Here is a 17,527-nt window from a genome sequence, read left to right on the forward strand (position 1 = left end):
GATGGGATTCGAACCCACGCGTGCAGTGCAAAATGGATTAGTCCATCGCCTTAACCACTCAGCCACCTCGTCTCGCAATCTCCTGACGACATTAAAGTTGGCAGGTGCCAGGTGCACTAGGCTCTCCAAAACGCTAAAGCCATCACACGACGTGGATGGGATTCGAACCCACGCGTGCAGAGCACAATGGATTAGCAGTCCATCGTCTTAACCACTCGGCCACCTCGTCTCTCGATTGCCCAGCAGCTCGAAGCTGGGCTTTCTGCAGCTATCTTTAGTATGACGGCGTTAAAGTTGGCAGCAAGAAACTTCGAGCAGCTTTTTCCAGACGCACTGTGCTCTCTCGAGCACTAATGCCATCAAACAACGAGGAAGGGATTCGAACCCACGCGTGCAGAGCACAAGGGATTAGCAGTCCATCGCCTTAACCACTCGGCCACCTCGTCTCTCGACCGCCTAGCAGCTCGAAGCTGGGCTTTCTGCATCTATCTTTAGTATGACGGCGTTAAAGTTGGCAGCAAGAAACTTCGAGCAGCTTTTTCCAGACGCACTGTGCTCTCTCGAGCACTAAAGCCATCAAACGACGAGGATGGGATTCGAACCCACGCGTGCAGTGCAAAATGGATTAGTCCATCGCCTTAACCACTCAGCCACCTCGTCTCGCAATCTCCTGATGACATTAAAGTTGGTAGGTGCCAGGTGCACTAGGCTCTCCAAGCACTAAAGCCATCAAACGACGAGGATGGGATTCAAACCAACGCATGCAGAGCACAATGGATTAGCAGTCCATCGCCTTAACCACTCAGCCACCTCGTCACTTCACAATCTGACTGAAATTTGGCTGTGGTGTTTTTCTGCAACTAACGTATGACGACGTTAAAGTTGGCAGCAAGGTCCTTCGAGCGGCTATGCCAGGTGCACTGGGCTCTCCGAAACACTAAAGCCATCGAACGACGAGGATGGGATTCGAACCCACGCGTGCAGAGCACAATGGATTAGCAGTCCATCGCCTTAACCACTCGGCCACCTCGTCACACCCTCAGCTGCCGGAAGTGGCATTGAGGTGCTTTTCAGCCACTCTCATTAACAGGACGGAGACAAAGTTCACCATAATGTGTTGTAAATGGTTGGGGAGATGCGAGAGGTAAGCCTCCGACTGACCTGCAAGGAGCATTGGGTTTTATGGGTTAGGAGACTCACAATTGTTTTGAAAGAGGGAGATGTGCTTATGTTTCTTTTGTGTCCTGCTTCTGCTTTGTTGGAAAGAACCTAGAGAGAACGCCAGACTCTAGAAAAAGGTAACAAAGCTGGCATTGGACCTCCCTCAGAATATGTTTGCAGTGTCCTTGCACTCTTCATTATCCTTCCCGACCTTGTAGGGGGCTCGTTGAATCGATCCCGATCTCAAACATGTTCTTGGAGATTGAGGGTTATGACTCCGCCCCTTTGCTGCCAGGATACCCATAATTCTCTCCCCCCAGATTTACGGAAATAGCACACTTTTTTCTTTGAGTGAAGAGAGTACAAGGAATAAACCTTTTTGTGCACATCGCTTGTCTGTTTCGTAGACACACCATTCATCCATCCGTGCCAAAATGCTGATTGGATGGCAGTTTAAAGCTTCTTACCACCCTGTCGTTCCACGTGCAGATAGGTGCACGGAAGACGTTGCGACTTTCGCCGCTATTCTTTCGCAGAGGCAATATCGTAGCCTATGAGGTTTATCCGAGGCGTGATCATTGCTGGTTGAAAACTTTACCCAATACCCCGCCGGGATGACTTGAAATACAGTCAGCCTTGGCAATTTTTGTCGGCCTCTTAGGAGGCTTAATAACTTGTTGAAAATAAGCGGTTGTGTTTTGGTTTCTTTCACGTGTTGTTTTTGCTAAGGTGGCAAAAGCTCACGTCTGGTGAAGGTCTGTCTCAGAGCGCACTTGGAGAGTCTTTGTGTTCTTTATGGTCATATGCAAGCACCAGCTTGCATGTTGTATTGATCTTGATCTCAACAATGTTTTCAGATATGAACACAGCTTTTCTGCAGCTATTATTAAAATGTGATTCAGTCAAAGAGCCCCATGACGTGTCGTAAACTGTGATTGGAGAAATTAAGCTTTTCAAAGTTTGGGATCAATTGAACAAATTGTTTTGCAAAATGATTCACTGTTTCCAAGCGTTTGAAACGCCACACGCTGGTGACATCTGCTGGTCAGAGCAGTGTAAATGCAACAAAAACTCAGGCCAAACATGCATAAAAAACCTTTTACAAACACATTGCAAATGTTTTATTGGAAGTAAAATCTATCAAATGCAATTAACTTATAATCTAATATTATTACATTTCAAGTGTCTGTGTAATATGTGTTCTTTTATCAATTTTCAGGTCTTGTTTTGTTTGTTCCATGGATGGCTCAGCTAAACAGGCCAATAAAATACTATTGGCTACTATTATTCTTTCTAATTATACCAATGTCTTATTAAAACTTCCACAAATATATAAAACTGATCAGAGATCATGTAAAAACCATAGGCACTTGTTCAGTGGTTCTCAGTGAATTTGCATGATTCATGGGTTCGCAGAGATGGTCCCCAGCGGTGAGCCATTAAAAATTCAAAACGTTTTGAAACAGTTATGTCGTAACAAAGACTCTTTTACTGAAACCATGTGACTTTGGCAGCTTGATGCACGCTCCGATCGACTGAATCAAAACAAAAGATTTGTAAAGGTTTCAATATTTCACGAAACAGTCTTTCGAAATCGCTCACCAATAGTCGTAAACAGTTGGAAAGATGCGAGCAGCATGGCTGCAGTCGACCTGTTCACTAGGCTCTCCTGGAGGCTAAAGACCTCTAGCGACGAGGATGGGATTCGAACCCACGCGTGCAGAGCAAAATGGATTAGTCCATCGCCTTAACCACTCAGCCACCTCGTCTCGCAATCTCCTGACGACATTAAAGTTGGCAGGTGCCAGGTGCACTAGGCTCTCCAAAACGCTAAAGCCATCACACGACGAGGATGGGATTCGAACCCACGCGTGCAGAGCACAATGGATTAGCAGTCCATCGCCTTAACCACTCGGCCACCTCGTCTCTCGATTGCCCAGCAGCTCGAAGCTGGGCTTTCTGCAGCTATCTTTAGTATGACGGCGTTAAAGTTGGCAGCAAGAAACTTCGAGCAGCTTTTTCCAGACGCACTGTGCTCTCTCGAGCACTAAAGCCATCAAACGACGAGGATGGGATTCGAACCCACGCGTGCAGAGCACAATGGATTAGCAGTCCATCGCCTTAACCACTCGGCCACCTCGTCTCTCGATCGCCTAGCAGCTCGAAGCTGGGCTTTCTGCAGCTATCTTTAATATGACGCCGTTAAAGTTGGCAGCAAGAAACTTCGAGCAGCTTTTTCCAGACGCACTGTGCTCTCTCGAGCACTAATGCCATCAAACAACGAGGAAGGGATTCGAACCCACGCGTGCAGAGCACAAGGGATTAGCAGTCCATCGCCTTAACCACTCGGCCACCTCGTCTCTCGACCGCCTAGCAGCTCGAAGCTGGGCTTTCTGCATCTATCTTTAGTATGACGGCGTTAAAGTTGGCAGCAAGAAACTTCGAGCAGCTTTTTCCAGACGCACTGTGCTCTCTCGAGCACTAAAGCCATCAAACGACGAGGATGGGATTCGAACCCACGCGTGCAGTGCAAAATGGATTAGTCCATCGCCTTAACCACTCAGCCACCTCGTCTCGCAATCTCCTGATGACATTAAAGTTGGTAGGTGCCAGGTGCACTAGGCTCTCCAAGCACTAAAGCCATCAAACGACGAGGATGGGATTCAAACCAACGCATGCAGAGCACAATGGATTAGCAGTCCATCGCCTTAACCACTCAGCCACCTCGTCACTTCACAATCTGACTGAAATTTGGCTGTGGTGTTTTTCTGCAACTAACGTATGACGACGTTAAAGTTGGCAGCAAGGTCCTTCGAGCGGCTATGCCAGGTGCACTGGGCTCTCCGAAACACTAAAGCCATCGAACGACGAGGATGGGATTCGAACCCACGCGTGCAGAGCACAATGGATTAGCAGTCCATCGCCTTAACCACTCGGCCACCTCGTCACACCCTCAGCTGCCGGAAGTGGCATTGAGGTGCTTTTCAGCCACTCTCATTAACAGGACGGAGACAAAGTTCACCATAATGTGTTGTAAATGGTTGGGGAGATGCGAGAGGTAAGCCTCCGACTGACCTGCAAGGAGCATTGGGTTTTATGGGTTAGGAGACTCACAATTGTTTTGAAAGAGGGAGATGTGCTTATGTTTCTTTTGTGTCCTGCTTCTGCTTTGTTGGAAAGAACCTAGAGAGAACGCCAGACTCTAGAAAAAGGTAACAAAGCTGGCATTGGACCTCCCTCAGAATATGTTTGCAGTGTCCTTGCACTCTTCATTATCCTTCCCGACCTTGTAGGGGGCTCGTTGAATCGATCCCGATCTCAAACATGTTCTTGGAGATTGAGGGTTATGACTCCGCCCCTTTGCTGCCAGGATACCCATAATTCTCTCCCCCAGATTTACGGAAATAGCACACTTTTTTCTTTGAGTGAAGAGAGTACAAGGAATAAACCTTTTTGTGCACATCGCTTGTCTGTTTCGTAGACACACCATTCATCCATCCGTGCCAAAATGCTGATTGGATGGCAGTTTAAAGCTTCTTACCACCCTGTCGTTCCACGTGCAGATAGGTGCACGGAAGACGTTGCGACTTTCGCCGCTATTCTTTCGCAGAGGCAATATCGTAGCCTATGAGGTTTATCCGAGGCGTGATCATTGCTGGTTGAAAACTTTACCCAATACCCCGCCGGGATGACTTGAAATACAGTCAGCCTTGGCAATTTTTGTCGGCCTCTTAGGAGGCTTAATAACTTGTTGAAAATAAGCGGTTGTGTTTTGGTTTCTTTCACGTGTTGTTTTTGCTAAGGTGGCAAAAGCTCACGTCTGGTGAAGGTCTGTCTCAGAGCGCACTTGGAGAGTCTTTGTGTTCTTTATGGTCATATGCAAGCACCAGCTTGCATGTTGTATTGATCTTGATCTCAACAATGTTTTCAGATATGAACACAGCTTTTCTGCAGCTATTATTAAAATGTGATTCAGTCAAAGAGCCCCATGACGTGTCGTAAACTGTGATTGGAGAAATTAAGCTTTTCAAAGTTTGGGATCAATTGAACAAATTGTTTTGCAAAATGATTCACTGTTTCCAAGCGTTTGAAACGCCACACGCTGGTGACATCTGCTGGTCAGAGCAGTGTAAATGCAACAAAAACTCAGGCCAAACATGCATAAAAAACCTTTTACAAACACATTGCAAATGTTTTATTGGAAGTAAAATCTATCAAATGCAATTAACTTATAATCTAATATTATTACATTTCAAGTGTCTGTGTAATATGTGTTCTTTTATCAATTTTCAGGTCTTGTTTTGTTTGTTCCATGGATGGCTCAGCTAAACAGGCCAATAAAATACTATTGGCTACTATTATTCTTTCTAATTATACCAATGTCTTATTAAAACTTCCACAAATATATAAAACTGATCAGAGATCATGTAAAAACCATAGGCACTTGTTCAGTGGTTCTCAGTGAATTTGCATGATTCATGGGTTCGCAGAGATGGTCCCCAGCGGTGAGCCATTAAAAATTCAAAACGTTTTGAAACAGTTATGTCGTAACAAAGACTCTTTTACTGAAACCATGTGACTTTGGCAGCTTGATGCACGCTCCGATCGACTGAATCAAAACAAAAGATTTGTAAAGGTTTCAATATTTCACGAAACAGTCTTTCGAAATCGCTCACCAATAGTCGTAAACAGTTGGAAAGATGCGAGCAGCATGGCTGCAGTCGACCTGTTCACTAGGCTCTCCTGGAGGCTAAAGACCTCTAGCGACGAGGATGGGATTCGAACCCACGCGTGCAGAGCAAAATGGATTAGTCCATCGCCTTAACCACTCAGCCACCTCGTCTCGCAATCTCCTGACGACATTAAAGTTGGCAGGTGCCAGGTGCACTAGGCTCTCCAAAACGCTAAAGCCATCACACGACGAGGATGGGATTCGAACCCACGCGTGCAGAGCACAATGGATTAGCAGTCCATCGCCTTAACCACTCGGCCACCTCGTCTCTCGATTGCCCAGCAGCTCGAAGCTGGGCTTTCTGCAGCTATCTTTAGTATGACGGCGTTAAAGTTGGCAGCAAGAAACTTCGAGCAGCTTTTTCCAGACGCACTGTGCTCTCTCGAGCACTAAAGCCATCAAACGACGAGGATGGGATTCGAACCCACGCGTGCAGAGCACAATGGATTAGCAGTCCATCGCCTTAACCACTCGGCCACCTCGTCTCTCGATCGCCTAGCAGCTCGAAGCTGGGCTTTCTGCAGCTATCTTTAATATGACGCCGTTAAAGTTGGCAGCAAGAAACTTCGAGCAGCTTTTTCCAGACGCACTGTGCTCTCTCGAGCACTAATGCCATCAAACAACGAGGAAGGGATTCGAACCCACGCGTGCAGAGCACAAGGGATTAGCAGTCCATCGCCTTAACCACTCGGCCACCTCGTCTCTCGACCGCCTAGCAGCTCGAAGCTGGGCTTTCTGCATCTATCTTTAGTATGACGGCGTTAAAGTTGGCAGCAAGAAACTTCGAGCAGCTTTTTCCAGACGCACTGTGCTCTCTCGAGCACTAAAGCCATCAAACGACGAGGATGGGATTCGAACCCACGCGTGCAGTGCAAAATGGATTAGTCCATCGCCTTAACCACTCAGCCACCTCGTCTCGCAATCTCCTGATGACATTAAAGTTGGTAGGTGCCAGGTGCACTAGGCTCTCCAAGCACTAAAGCCATCAAACGACGAGGATGGGATTCAAACCAACGCATGCAGAGCACAATGGATTAGCAGTCCATCGCCTTAACCACTCAGCCACCTCGTCACTTCACAATCTGACTGAAATTTGGCTGTGGTGTTTTTCTGCAACTAACGTATGACGACGTTAAAGTTGGCAGCAAGGTCCTTCGAGCGGCTATGCCAGGTGCACTGGGCTCTCCGAAACACTAAAGCCATCGAACGACGAGGATGGGATTCGAACCCACGCGTGCAGAGCACAATGGATTAGCAGTCCATCGCCTTAACCACTCGGCCACCTCGTCACACCCTCAGCTGCCGGAAGTGGCATTGAGGTGCTTTTCAGCCACTCTCATTAACAGGACGGAGACAAAGTTCACCATAATGTGTTGTAAATGGTTGGGGAGATGCGAGAGGTAAGCCTCCGACTGACCTGCAAGGAGCATTGGGTTTTATGGGTTAGGAGACTCACAATTGTTTTGAAAGAGGGAGATGTGCTTATGTTTCTTTTGTGTCCTGCTTCTGCTTTGTTGGAAAGAACCTAGAGAGAACGCCAGACTCTAGAAAAAGGTAACAAAGCTGGCATTGGACCTCCCTCAGAATATGTTTGCAGTGTCCTTGCACTCTTCATTATCCTTCCCGACCTTGTAGGGGGCTCGTTGAATCGATCCCGATCTCAAACATGTTCTTGGAGATTGAGGGTTATGACTCCGCCCCTTTGCTGCCAGGATACCCATAATTCTCTCCCCCCAGATTTACGGAAATAGCACACTTTTTTCTTTGAGTGAAGAGAGTACAAGGAATAAACCTTTTTGTGCACATCGCTTGTCTGTTTCGTAGACACACCATTCATCCATCCGTGCCAAAATGCTGATTGGATGGCAGTTTAAAGCTTCTTACCACCCTGTCGTTCCACGTGCAGATAGGTGCACGGAAGACGTTGCGACTTTCGCCGCTATTCTTTCGCAGAGGCAATATCGTAGCCTATGAGGTTTATCCGAGGCGTGATCATTGCTGGTTGAAAACTTTACCCAATACCCCGCCGGGATGACTTGAAATACAGTCAGCCTTGGCAATTTTTGTCGGCCTCTTAGGAGGCTTAATAACTTGTTGAAAATAAGCGGTTGTGTTTTGGTTTCTTTCACGTGTTGTTTTTGCTAAGGTGGCAAAAGCTCACGTCTGGTGAAGGTCTGTCTCAGAGCGCACTTGGAGAGTCTTTGTGTTCTTTATGGTCATATGCAAGCACCAGCTTGCATGTTGTATTGATCTTGATCTCAACAATGTTTTCAGATATGAACACAGCTTTTCTGCAGCTATTATTAAAATGTGATTCAGTCAAAGAGCCCCATGACGTGTCGTAAACTGTGATTGGAGAAATTAAGCTTTTCAAAGTTTGGGATCAATTGAACAAATTGTTTTGCAAAATGATTCACTGTTTCCAAGCGTTTGAAACGCCACACGCTGGTGACATCTGCTGGTCAGAGCAGTGTAAATGCAACAAAAACTCAGGCCAAACATGCATAAAAAACCTTTTACAAACACATTGCAAATGTTTTATTGGAAGTAAAATCTATCAAATGCAATTAACTTATAATCTAATATTATTACATTTCAAGTGTCTGTGTAATATGTGTTCTTTTATCAATTTTCAGGTCTTGTTTTGTTTGTTCCATGGATGGCTCAGCTAAACAGGCCAATAAAATACTATTGGCTACTATTATTCTTTCTAATTATACCAATGTCTTATTAAAACTTCCACAAATATATAAAACTGATCAGAGATCATGTAAAAACCATAGGCACTTGTTCAGTGGTTCTCAGTGAATTTGCATGATTCATGGGTTCGCAGAGATGGTCCCCAGCGGTGAGCCATTAAAAATTCAAAACGTTTTGAAACAGTTATGTCGTAACAAAGACTCTTTTACTGAAACCATGTGACTTTGGCAGCTTGATGCACGCTCCGATCGACTGAATCAAAACAAAAGATTTGTAAAGGTTTCAATATTTCACGAAACAGTCTTTCGAAATCGCTCACCAATAGTCGTAAACAGTTGGAAAGATGCGAGCAGCATGGCTGCAGTCGACCTGTTCACTAGGCTCTCCTGGAGGCTAAAGACCTCTAGCGACGAGGATGGGATTCGAACCCACGCGTGCAGAGCAAAATGGATTAGTCCATCGCCTTAACCACTCAGCCACCTCGTCTCGCAATCTCCTGACGACATTAAAGTTGGCAGGTGCCAGGTGCACTAGGCTCTCCAAAACGCTAAAGCCATCACACGACGAGGATGGGATTCGAACCCACGCGTGCAGAGCACAATGGATTAGCAGTCCATCGCCTTAACCACTCGGCCACCTCGTCTCTCGATTGCCCAGCAGCTCGAAGCTGGGCTTTCTGCAGCTATCTTTAGTATGACGGCGTTAAAGTTGGCAGCAAGAAACTTCGAGCAGCTTTTTCCAGACGCACTGTGCTCTCTCGAGCACTAAAGCCATCAAACGACGAGGATGGGATTCGAACCCACGCGTGCAGAGCACAATGGATTAGCAGTCCATCGCCTTAACCACTCGGCCACCTCGTCTCTCGACCGCCTAGCAGCTCGAAGCTGGGCTTTCTGCATCTATCTTTAGTATGACGGCGTTAAAGTTGGCAGCAAGAAACTTCGAGCAGCTTTTTCCAGACGCACTGTGCTCTCTCGAGCACTAAAGCCATCAAACGACGAGGATGGGATTCGAACCCACGCGTGCAGTGCAAAATGGATTAGTCCATCGCCTTAACCACTCAGCCACCTCGTCTCGCAATCTCCTGATGACATTAAAGTTGGTAGGTGCCAGGTGCACTAGGCTCTCCAAGCACTAAAGCCATCAAACGACGAGGATGGGATTCAAACCAACGCATGCAGAGCACAATGGATTAGCAGTCCATCGCCTTAACCACTCGGCCACCTCGTCACACCCTCAGCTGCCGGAAGTGGCATTGAGGTGCTTTTCAGCCACTCTCATTAACAGGACGGAGACAAAGTTCACCATAATGTGTTGTAAATGGTTGGGGAGATGCGAGAGGTAAGCCTCCGACTGACCTGCAAGGAGCATTGGGTTTTATGGGTTAGGAGACTCACAATTGTTTTGAAAGAGGGAGATGTGCTTATGTTTCTTTTGTGTCCTGCTTCTGCTTTGTTGGAAAGAACCTAGAGAGAACGCCAGACTCTAGAAAAAGGTAACAAAGCTGGCATTGGACCTCCCTCAGAATATGTTTGCAGTGTCCTTGCACTCTTCATTATCCTTCCCGACCTTGTAGGGGGCTCGTTGAATCGATCCCGATCTCAAACATGTTCTTGGAGATTGAGGGTTATGACTCCGCCCCTTTGCTGCCAGGATACCCATAATTCTCTCCCCCCAGATTTACGGAAATAGCACACTTTTTTCTTTGAGTGAAGAGAGTACAAGGAATAAACCTTTTTGTGCACATCGCTTGTCTGTTTCGTAGACACACCATTCATCCATCCGTGCCAAAATGCTGATTGGATGGCAGTTTAAAGCTTCTTACCACCCTGTCGTTCCACGTGCAGATAGGTGCACGGAAGACGTTGCGACTTTCGCCGCTATTCTTTCGCAGAGGCAATATCGTAGCCTATGAGGTTTATCCGAGGCGTGATCATTGCTGGTTGAAAACTTTACCCAATACCCCGCCGGGATGACTTGAAATACAGTCAGCCTTGGCAATTTTTGTCGGCCTCTTAGGAGGCTTAATAACTTGTTGAAAATAAGCGGTTGTGTTTTGGTTTCTTTCACGTGTTGTTTTTGCTAAGGTGGCAAAAGCTCACGTCTGGTGAAGGTCTGTCTCAGAGCGCACTTGGAGAGTCTTTGTGTTCTTTATGGTCATATGCAAGCACCAGCTTGCATGTTGTATTGATCTTGATCTCAACAATGTTTTCAGATATGAACACAGCTTTTCTGCAGCTATTATTAAAATGTGATTCAGTCAAAGAGCCCCATGACGTGTCGTAAACTGTGATTGGAGAAATTAAGCTTTTCAAAGTTTGGGATCAATTGAACAAATTGTTTTGCAAAATGATTCACTGTTTCCAAGCGTTTGAAACGCCACACGCTGGTGACATCTGCTGGTCAGAGCAGTGTAAATGCAACAAAAACTCAGGCCAAACATGCATAAAAAACCTTTTACAAACACATTGCAAATGTTTTATTGGAAGTAAAATCTATCAAATGCAATTAACTTATAATCTAATATTATTACATTTCAAGTGTCTGTGTAATATGTGTTCTTTTATCAATTTTCAGGTCTTGTTTTGTTTGTTCCATGGATGGCTCAGCTAAACAGGCCAATAAAATACTATTGGCTACTATTATTCTTTCTAATTATACCAATGTCTTATTAAAACTTCCACAAATATATAAAACTGATCAGAGATCATGTAAAAACCATAGGCACTTGTTCAGTGGTTCTCAGTGAATTTGCATGATTCATGGGTTCGCAGAGATGGTCCCCAGCGGTGAGCCATTAAAAATTCAAAACGTTTTGAAACAGTTATGTCGTAACAAAGACTCTTTTACTGAAACCATGTGACTTTGGCAGCTTGATGCACGCTCCGATCGACTGAATCAAAACAAAAGATTTGTAAAGGTTTCAATATTTCACGAAACAGTCTTTCGAAATCGCTCACCAATAGTCGTAAACAGTTGGAAAGATGCGAGCAGCATGGCTGCAGTCGACCTGTTCACTAGGCTCTCCTGGAGGCTAAAGACCTCTAGCGACGAGGATGGGATTCGAACCCACGCGTGCAGAGCAAAATGGATTAGTCCATCGCCTTAACCACTCAGCCACCTCGTCTCGCAATCTCCTGACGACATTAAAGTTGGCAGGTGCCAGGTGCACTAGGCTCTCCAAAACGCTAAAGCCATCACACGACGAGGATGGGATTCGAACCCACGCGTGCAGAGCACAATGGATTAGCAGTCCATCGCCTTAACCACTCGGCCACCTCGTCTCTCGATTGCCCAGCAGCTCGAAGCTGGGCTTTCTGCAGCTATCTTTAGTATGACGGCGTTAAAGTTGGCAGCAAGAAACTTCGAGCAGCTTTTTCCAGACGCACTGTGCTCTCTCGAGCACTAAAGCCATCAAACGACGAGGATGGGATTCGAACCCACGCGTGCAGAGCACAATGGATTAGCAGTCCATCGCCTTAACCACTCGGCCACCTCGTCTCTCGATCGCCTAGCAGCTCGAAGCTGGGCTTTCTGCAGCTATCTTTAATATGACGCCGTTAAAGTTGGCAGCAAGAAACTTCGAGCAGCTTTTTCCAGACGCACTGTGCTCTCTCGAGCACTAATGCCATCAAACAACGAGGAAGGGATTCGAACCCACGCGTGCAGAGCACAAGGGATTAGCAGTCCATCGCCTTAACCACTCGGCCACCTCGTCTCTCGACCGCCTAGCAGCTCGAAGCTGGGCTTTCTGCATCTATCTTTAGTATGACGGCGTTAAAGTTGGCAGCAAGAAACTTCGAGCAGCTTTTTCCAGACGCACTGTGCTCTCTCGAGCACTAAAGCCATCAAACGACGAGGATGGGATTCGAACCCACGCGTGCAGTGCAAAATGGATTAGTCCATCGCCTTAACCACTCAGCCACCTCGTCTCGCAATCTCCTGATGACATTAAAGTTGGTAGGTGCCAGGTGCACTAGGCTCTCCAAGCACTAAAGCCATCAAACGACGAGGATGGGATTCAAACCAACGCATGCAGAGCACAATGGATTAGCAGTCCATCGCCTTAACCACTCAGCCACCTCGTCACTTCACAATCTGACTGAAATTTGGCTGTGGTGTTTTTCTGCAACTAACGTATGACGACGTTAAAGTTGGCAGCAAGGTCCTTCGAGCGGCTATGCCAGGTGCACTGGGCTCTCCGAAACACTAAAGCCATCGAACGACGAGGATGGGATTCGAACCCACGCGTGCAGAGCACAATGGATTAGCAGTCCATCGCCTTAACCACTCGGCCACCTCGTCACACCCTCAGCTGCCGGAAGTGGCATTGAGGTGCTTTTCAGCCACTCTCATTAACAGGACGGAGACAAAGTTCACCATAATGTGTTGTAAATGGTTGGGGAGATGCGAGAGGTAAGCCTCCGACTGACCTGCAAGGAGCATTGGGTTTTATGGGTTAGGAGACTCACAATTGTTTTGAAAGAGGGAGATGTGCTTATGTTTCTTTTGTGTCCTGCTTCTGCTTTGTTGGAAAGAACCTAGAGAGAACGCCAGACTCTAGAAAAAGGTAACAAAGCTGGCATTGGACCTCCCTCAGAATATGTTTGCAGTGTCCTTGCACTCTTCATTATCCTTCCCGACCTTGTAGGGGGCTCGTTGAATCGATCCCGATCTCAAACATGTTCTTGGAGATTGAGGGTTATGACTCCGCCCCTTTGCTGCCAGGATACCCATAATTCTCTCCCCCAGATTTACGGAAATAGCACACTTTTTTCTTTGAGTGAAGAGAGTACAAGGAATAAACCTTTTTGTGCACATCGCTTGTCTGTTTCGTAGACACACCATTCATCCATCCGTGCCAAAATGCTGATTGGATGGCAGTTTAAAGCTTCTTACCACCCTGTCGTTCCACGTGCAGATAGGTGCACGGAAGACGTTGCGACTTTCGCCGCTATTCTTTCGCAGAGGCAATATCGTAGCCTATGAGGTTTATCCGAGGCGTGATCATTGCTGGTTGAAAACTTTACCCAATACCCCGCCGGGATGACTTGAAATACAGTCAGCCTTGGCAATTTTTGTCGGCCTCTTAGGAGGCTTAATAACTTGTTGAAAATAAGCGGTTGTGTTTTGGTTTCTTTCACGTGTTGTTTTTGCTAAGGTGGCAAAAGCTCACGTCTGGTGAAGGTCTGTCTCAGAGCGCACTTGGAGAGTCTTTGTGTTCTTTATGGTCATATGCAAGCACCAGCTTGCATGTTGTATTGATCTTGATCTCAACAATGTTTTCAGATATGAACACAGCTTTTCTGCAGCTATTATTAAAATGTGATTCAGTCAAAGAGCCCCATGACGTGTCGTAAACTGTGATTGGAGAAATTAAGCTTTTCAAAGTTTGGGATCAATTGAACAAATTGTTTTGCAAAATGATTCACTGTTTCCAAGCGTTTGAAACGCCACACGCTGGTGACATCTGCTGGTCAGAGCAGTGTAAATGCAACAAAAACTCAGGCCAAACATGCATAAAAAACCTTTTACAAACACATTGCAAATGTTTTATTGGAAGTAAAATCTATCAAATGCAATTAACTTATAATCTAATATTATTACATTTCAAGTGTCTGTGTAATATGTGTTCTTTTATCAATTTTCAGGTCTTGTTTTGTTTGTTCCATGGATGGCTCAGCTAAACAGGCCAATAAAATACTATTGGCTACTATTATTCTTTCTAATTATACCAATGTCTTATTAAAACTTCCACAAATATATAAAACTGATCAGAGATCATGTAAAAACCATAGGCACTTGTTCAGTGGTTCTCAGTGAATTTGCATGATTCATGGGTTCGCAGAGATGGTCCCCAGCGGTGAGCCATTAAAAATTCAAAACGTTTTGAAACAGTTATGTCGTAACAAAGACTCTTTTACTGAAACCATGTGACTTTGGCAGCTTGATGCACGCTCCGATCGACTGAATCAAAACAAAAGATTTGTAAAGGTTTCAATATTTCACGAAACAGTCTTTCGAAATCGCTCACCAATAGTCGTAAACAGTTGGAAAGATGCGAGCAGCATGGCTGCAGTCGACCTGTTCACTAGGCTCTCCTGGAGGCTAAAGACCTCTAGCGACGAGGATGGGATTCGAACCCACGCGTGCAGAGCAAAATGGATTAGTCCATCGCCTTAACCACTCAGCCACCTCGTCTCGCAATCTCCTGACGACATTAAAGTTGGCAGGTGCCAGGTGCACTAGGCTCTCCAAAACGCTAAAGCCATCACACGACGAGGATGGGATTCGAACCCACGCGTGCAGAGCACAATGGATTAGCAGTCCATCGCCTTAACCACTCGGCCACCTCGTCTCTCGATTGCCCAGCAGCTCGAAGCTGGGCTTTCTGCAGCTATCTTTAGTATGACGGCGTTAAAGTTGGCAGCAAGAAACTTCGAGCAGCTTTTTCCAGACGCACTGTGCTCTCTCGAGCACTAAAGCCATCAAACGACGAGGATGGGATTCGAACCCACGCGTGCAGAGCACAATGGATTAGCAGTCCATCGCCTTAACCACTCGGCCACCTCGTCTCTCGATCGCCTAGCAGCTCGAAGCTGGGCTTTCTGCAGCTATCTTTAATATGACGCCGTTAAAGTTGGCAGCAAGAAACTTCGAGCAGCTTTTTCCAGACGCACTGTGCTCTCTCGAGCACTAATGCCATCAAACAACGAGGAAGGGATTCGAACCCACGCGTGCAGAGCACAAGGGATTAGCAGTCCATCGCCTTAACCACTCGGCCACCTCGTCTCTCGACCGCCTAGCAGCTCGAAGCTGGGCTTTCTGCATCTATCTTTAGTATGACGGCGTTAAAGTTGGCAGCAAGAAACTTCGAGCAGCTTTTTCCAGACGCACTGTGCTCTCTCGAGCACTAAAGCCATCAAACGACGAGGATGGGATTCGAACCCACGCGTGCAGTGCAAAATGGATTAGTCCATCGCCTTAACCACTCAGCCACCTCGTCTCGCAATCTCCTGATGACATTAAAGTTGGTAGGTGCCAGGTGCACTAGGCTCTCCAAGCACTAAAGCCATCAAACGACGAGGATGGGATTCAAACCAACGCATGCAGAGCACAATGGATTAGCAGTCCATCGCCTTAACCACTCAGCCACCTCGTCACTTCACAATCTGACTGAAATTTGGCTGTGGTGTTTTTCTGCAACTAACGTATGACGACGTTAAAGTTGGCAGCAAGGTCCTTCGAGCGGCTATGCCAGGTGCACTGGGCTCTCCGAAACACTAAAGCCATCGAACGACGAGGATGGGATTCGAACCCACGCGTGCAGAGCACAATGGATTAGCAGTCCATCGCCTTAACCACTCGGCCACCTCGTCACACCCTCAGCTGCCGGAAGTGGCATTGAGGTGCTTTTCAGCCACTCTCATTAACAGGACGGAGACAAAGTTCACCATAATGTGTTGTAAATGGTTGGGGAGATGCGAGAGGTAAGCCTCCGACTGACCTGCAAGGAGCATTGGGTTTTATGGGTTAGGAGACTCACAATTGTTTTGAAAGAGGGAGATGTGCTTATGTTTCTTTTGTGTCCTGCTTCTGCTTTGTTGGAAAGAACCTAGAGAGAACGCCAGACTCTAGAAAAAGGTAACAAAGCTGGCATTGGACCTCCCTCAGAATATGTTTGCAGTGTCCTTGCACTCTTCATTATCCTTCCCGACCTTGTAGGGGGCTCGTTGAATCGATCCCGATCTCAAACATGTTCTTGGAGATTGAGGGTTATGACTCCGCCCCTTTGCTGCCAGGATACCCATAATTCTCTCCCCCCAGATTTACGGAAATAGCACACTTTTTTCTTTGAGTGAAGAGAGTACAAGGAATAAACCTTTTTGTGCACATCGCTTGTCTGTTTCGTAGACACACCATTCATCCATCCGTGCCAAAATGCTGATTGGATGGCAGTTTAAAGCTTCTTACCACCCTGTCGTTCCACGTGCAGATAGGTGCACGGAAGACGTTGCGACTTTCGCCGCTATTCTTTCGCAGAGGCAATATCGTAGCCTATGAGGTTTATCCGAGGCGTGATCATTGCTGGTTGAAAACTTTACCCAATACCCCGCCGGGATGACTTGAAATACAGTCAGCCTTGGCAATTTTTGTCGGCCTCTTAGGAGGCTTAATAACTTGTTGAAAATAAGCGGTTGTGTTTTGGTTTCTTTCACGTGTTGTTTTTGCTAAGGTGGCAAAAGCTCACGTCTGGTGAAGGTCTGTCTCAGAGCGCACTTGGAGAGTCTTTGTGTTCTTTATGGTCATATGCAAGCACCAGCTTGCATGTTGTATTGATCTTGATCTCAACAATGTTTTCAGATATGAACACAGCTTTTCTGCAGCTATTATTAAAATGTGATTCAGTCAAAGAGCCCCATGACGTGTCGTAAACTGTGATTGGAGAAATTAAGCTTTTCAAAGTTTGGGATCAATTGAACAAATTGTTTTGCAAAATGATTCACTGTTTCCAAGCGTTTGAAACGCCACACGCTGGTGACATCTGCTGGTCAGAGCAGTGTAAATGCAACAAAAACTCAGGCCAAACATGCATAAAAAACCTTTTACAAACACATTGCAAATGTTTTATTGGAAGTAAAATCTATCAAATGCAATTAACTTATAATCTAATATTATTACATTTCAAGTGTCTGTGTAATATGTGTTCTTTTATCAATTTTCAGGTCTTGTTTTGTTTGTTCCATGGATGGCTCAGCTAAACAGGCCAATAAAATACTATTGGCTACTATTATTCTTTCTAATTATACCAATGTCTTATTAAAACTTCCACAAATATATAAAACTGATCAGAGATCATGTAAAAACCATAGGCACTTGTTCAGTGGTTCTCAGTGAATTTGCATGATTCATGGGTTCGCAGAGATGGTCCCC

At 46.0% G+C, this 17,527-nt stretch overlaps 33 non-coding genes across 33 annotated transcripts; 6 read left to right on the top strand and 27 right to left on the bottom strand.

The window, feature by feature from the left end:
* Positions 1-147: 147 nt before the first annotated feature.
* On the bottom strand, positions 148-229 carry trnas-gcu (transfer RNA serine (anticodon GCU)). Its single transcript has one exon. It is a non-coding gene; the product is annotated as a tRNA-Ser (tRNA).
* A 135-nt stretch (positions 230-364) lies between these two features.
* trnas-gcu (transfer RNA serine (anticodon GCU)) lies at positions 365-446 on the bottom strand. Its single transcript has one exon. It is a non-coding gene; the product is annotated as a tRNA-Ser (tRNA).
* Positions 447-734: 288 nt separating this feature from the next.
* trnas-gcu (transfer RNA serine (anticodon GCU)) lies at positions 735-816 on the bottom strand. The gene has a single exon. It is a non-coding gene; the product is annotated as a tRNA-Ser (tRNA).
* A 135-nt stretch (positions 817-951) lies between these two features.
* trnas-gcu (transfer RNA serine (anticodon GCU)) lies at positions 952-1,033 on the bottom strand. Its single transcript has one exon. It is a non-coding gene; the product is annotated as a tRNA-Ser (tRNA).
* A 652-nt stretch (positions 1,034-1,685) lies between these two features.
* LOC137021876 (U4 spliceosomal RNA) lies at positions 1,686-1,826 on the top strand. Its single transcript, XR_010895369.1, has one exon. It is a non-coding gene; the product is annotated as a U4 spliceosomal RNA (small nuclear RNA).
* Positions 1,827-3,005: 1,179 nt separating this feature from the next.
* Positions 3,006-3,087, bottom strand: trnas-gcu (transfer RNA serine (anticodon GCU)). The gene has a single exon. It is a non-coding gene; the product is annotated as a tRNA-Ser (tRNA).
* A 135-nt stretch (positions 3,088-3,222) lies between these two features.
* trnas-gcu (transfer RNA serine (anticodon GCU)) lies at positions 3,223-3,304 on the bottom strand. The gene has a single exon. It is a non-coding gene; the product is annotated as a tRNA-Ser (tRNA).
* A 135-nt stretch (positions 3,305-3,439) lies between these two features.
* Positions 3,440-3,521, bottom strand: trnas-gcu (transfer RNA serine (anticodon GCU)). The gene has a single exon. It is a non-coding gene; the product is annotated as a tRNA-Ser (tRNA).
* Positions 3,522-3,809: 288 nt separating this feature from the next.
* trnas-gcu (transfer RNA serine (anticodon GCU)) lies at positions 3,810-3,891 on the bottom strand. Its single transcript has one exon. It is a non-coding gene; the product is annotated as a tRNA-Ser (tRNA).
* A 135-nt stretch (positions 3,892-4,026) lies between these two features.
* trnas-gcu (transfer RNA serine (anticodon GCU)) lies at positions 4,027-4,108 on the bottom strand. The gene has a single exon. It is a non-coding gene; the product is annotated as a tRNA-Ser (tRNA).
* Positions 4,109-4,759: 651 nt separating this feature from the next.
* Positions 4,760-4,900, top strand: LOC137021878 (U4 spliceosomal RNA). The gene has a single exon (XR_010895370.1). It is a non-coding gene; the product is annotated as a U4 spliceosomal RNA (small nuclear RNA).
* Positions 4,901-6,079: 1,179 nt separating this feature from the next.
* On the bottom strand, positions 6,080-6,161 carry trnas-gcu (transfer RNA serine (anticodon GCU)). The gene has a single exon. It is a non-coding gene; the product is annotated as a tRNA-Ser (tRNA).
* A 135-nt stretch (positions 6,162-6,296) lies between these two features.
* On the bottom strand, positions 6,297-6,378 carry trnas-gcu (transfer RNA serine (anticodon GCU)). Its single transcript has one exon. It is a non-coding gene; the product is annotated as a tRNA-Ser (tRNA).
* Positions 6,379-6,513: 135 nt separating this feature from the next.
* On the bottom strand, positions 6,514-6,595 carry trnas-gcu (transfer RNA serine (anticodon GCU)). Its single transcript has one exon. It is a non-coding gene; the product is annotated as a tRNA-Ser (tRNA).
* A 288-nt stretch (positions 6,596-6,883) lies between these two features.
* On the bottom strand, positions 6,884-6,965 carry trnas-gcu (transfer RNA serine (anticodon GCU)). The gene has a single exon. It is a non-coding gene; the product is annotated as a tRNA-Ser (tRNA).
* A 135-nt stretch (positions 6,966-7,100) lies between these two features.
* Positions 7,101-7,182, bottom strand: trnas-gcu (transfer RNA serine (anticodon GCU)). Its single transcript has one exon. It is a non-coding gene; the product is annotated as a tRNA-Ser (tRNA).
* A 652-nt stretch (positions 7,183-7,834) lies between these two features.
* On the top strand, positions 7,835-7,975 carry LOC137021879 (U4 spliceosomal RNA). Its single transcript, XR_010895371.1, has one exon. It is a non-coding gene; the product is annotated as a U4 spliceosomal RNA (small nuclear RNA).
* Positions 7,976-9,154: 1,179 nt separating this feature from the next.
* Positions 9,155-9,236, bottom strand: trnas-gcu (transfer RNA serine (anticodon GCU)). The gene has a single exon. It is a non-coding gene; the product is annotated as a tRNA-Ser (tRNA).
* Positions 9,237-9,371: 135 nt separating this feature from the next.
* On the bottom strand, positions 9,372-9,453 carry trnas-gcu (transfer RNA serine (anticodon GCU)). The gene has a single exon. It is a non-coding gene; the product is annotated as a tRNA-Ser (tRNA).
* Positions 9,454-9,741: 288 nt separating this feature from the next.
* trnas-gcu (transfer RNA serine (anticodon GCU)) lies at positions 9,742-9,823 on the bottom strand. Its single transcript has one exon. It is a non-coding gene; the product is annotated as a tRNA-Ser (tRNA).
* A 652-nt stretch (positions 9,824-10,475) lies between these two features.
* LOC137021880 (U4 spliceosomal RNA) lies at positions 10,476-10,616 on the top strand. The gene has a single exon (XR_010895372.1). It is a non-coding gene; the product is annotated as a U4 spliceosomal RNA (small nuclear RNA).
* Positions 10,617-11,795: 1,179 nt separating this feature from the next.
* On the bottom strand, positions 11,796-11,877 carry trnas-gcu (transfer RNA serine (anticodon GCU)). The gene has a single exon. It is a non-coding gene; the product is annotated as a tRNA-Ser (tRNA).
* Positions 11,878-12,012: 135 nt separating this feature from the next.
* trnas-gcu (transfer RNA serine (anticodon GCU)) lies at positions 12,013-12,094 on the bottom strand. Its single transcript has one exon. It is a non-coding gene; the product is annotated as a tRNA-Ser (tRNA).
* Positions 12,095-12,229: 135 nt separating this feature from the next.
* On the bottom strand, positions 12,230-12,311 carry trnas-gcu (transfer RNA serine (anticodon GCU)). Its single transcript has one exon. It is a non-coding gene; the product is annotated as a tRNA-Ser (tRNA).
* A 288-nt stretch (positions 12,312-12,599) lies between these two features.
* trnas-gcu (transfer RNA serine (anticodon GCU)) lies at positions 12,600-12,681 on the bottom strand. The gene has a single exon. It is a non-coding gene; the product is annotated as a tRNA-Ser (tRNA).
* Positions 12,682-12,816: 135 nt separating this feature from the next.
* Positions 12,817-12,898, bottom strand: trnas-gcu (transfer RNA serine (anticodon GCU)). Its single transcript has one exon. It is a non-coding gene; the product is annotated as a tRNA-Ser (tRNA).
* Positions 12,899-13,549: 651 nt separating this feature from the next.
* On the top strand, positions 13,550-13,690 carry LOC137021881 (U4 spliceosomal RNA). Its single transcript, XR_010895373.1, has one exon. It is a non-coding gene; the product is annotated as a U4 spliceosomal RNA (small nuclear RNA).
* Positions 13,691-14,869: 1,179 nt separating this feature from the next.
* trnas-gcu (transfer RNA serine (anticodon GCU)) lies at positions 14,870-14,951 on the bottom strand. The gene has a single exon. It is a non-coding gene; the product is annotated as a tRNA-Ser (tRNA).
* Positions 14,952-15,086: 135 nt separating this feature from the next.
* On the bottom strand, positions 15,087-15,168 carry trnas-gcu (transfer RNA serine (anticodon GCU)). The gene has a single exon. It is a non-coding gene; the product is annotated as a tRNA-Ser (tRNA).
* A 135-nt stretch (positions 15,169-15,303) lies between these two features.
* trnas-gcu (transfer RNA serine (anticodon GCU)) lies at positions 15,304-15,385 on the bottom strand. Its single transcript has one exon. It is a non-coding gene; the product is annotated as a tRNA-Ser (tRNA).
* A 288-nt stretch (positions 15,386-15,673) lies between these two features.
* On the bottom strand, positions 15,674-15,755 carry trnas-gcu (transfer RNA serine (anticodon GCU)). Its single transcript has one exon. It is a non-coding gene; the product is annotated as a tRNA-Ser (tRNA).
* Positions 15,756-15,890: 135 nt separating this feature from the next.
* trnas-gcu (transfer RNA serine (anticodon GCU)) lies at positions 15,891-15,972 on the bottom strand. The gene has a single exon. It is a non-coding gene; the product is annotated as a tRNA-Ser (tRNA).
* Positions 15,973-16,624: 652 nt separating this feature from the next.
* LOC137021882 (U4 spliceosomal RNA) lies at positions 16,625-16,765 on the top strand. The gene has a single exon (XR_010895374.1). It is a non-coding gene; the product is annotated as a U4 spliceosomal RNA (small nuclear RNA).
* Positions 16,766-17,527: the final 762 nt, after the last annotated feature.

The sequence above is a fragment of the Chanodichthys erythropterus genome, chromosome 6 (genome assembly GCF_024489055.1).
Source record: "Chanodichthys erythropterus isolate Z2021 chromosome 6, ASM2448905v1, whole genome shotgun sequence".
NCBI lineage: Eukaryota > Metazoa > Chordata > Actinopteri > Cypriniformes > Xenocyprididae > Chanodichthys > Chanodichthys erythropterus.